Below are 367 nucleotides of genomic sequence, written 5' to 3' on the forward strand. Positions count from 1 at the left end.
GAGAAATCTTACTGAATAAAATATTTTTCAAGAAATTGAATCGTGGGAGGGAGGTAAGGGGAGATGGGGAGAGAAAAGTGAGAAGGGGAGGTTGGGGGGAACTTGGGAAACGGGATGTTTGGGATAAAGGAAGGTTGGATAGGGGAGCAGGGAAGTACACATCTTAATTAAGGGAGCCATCTTAGGGTTGGCAAGAGATTTGGTGCTCCCAGGTACCCAGGGCGATGTCCCCAGTTAGTTCCTGGGGCAGCTGAGGACAGAGAACCTGAAATGACCCTATCCTATAGCCATACTGATGAATATCTTGCATATCACCATAGAACCTTCATCTGGAGATGGATGGAGATAGAGACAGAGACCCACACTG

This window comes from Alexandromys fortis, unplaced genomic scaffold, assembly GCF_014885135.2.
Source record: "Alexandromys fortis isolate MF-2015 unplaced genomic scaffold, M_Fortis_MF-2015_v1.1 scaffold_129, whole genome shotgun sequence".
NCBI lineage: Eukaryota > Metazoa > Chordata > Mammalia > Rodentia > Cricetidae > Alexandromys > Alexandromys fortis.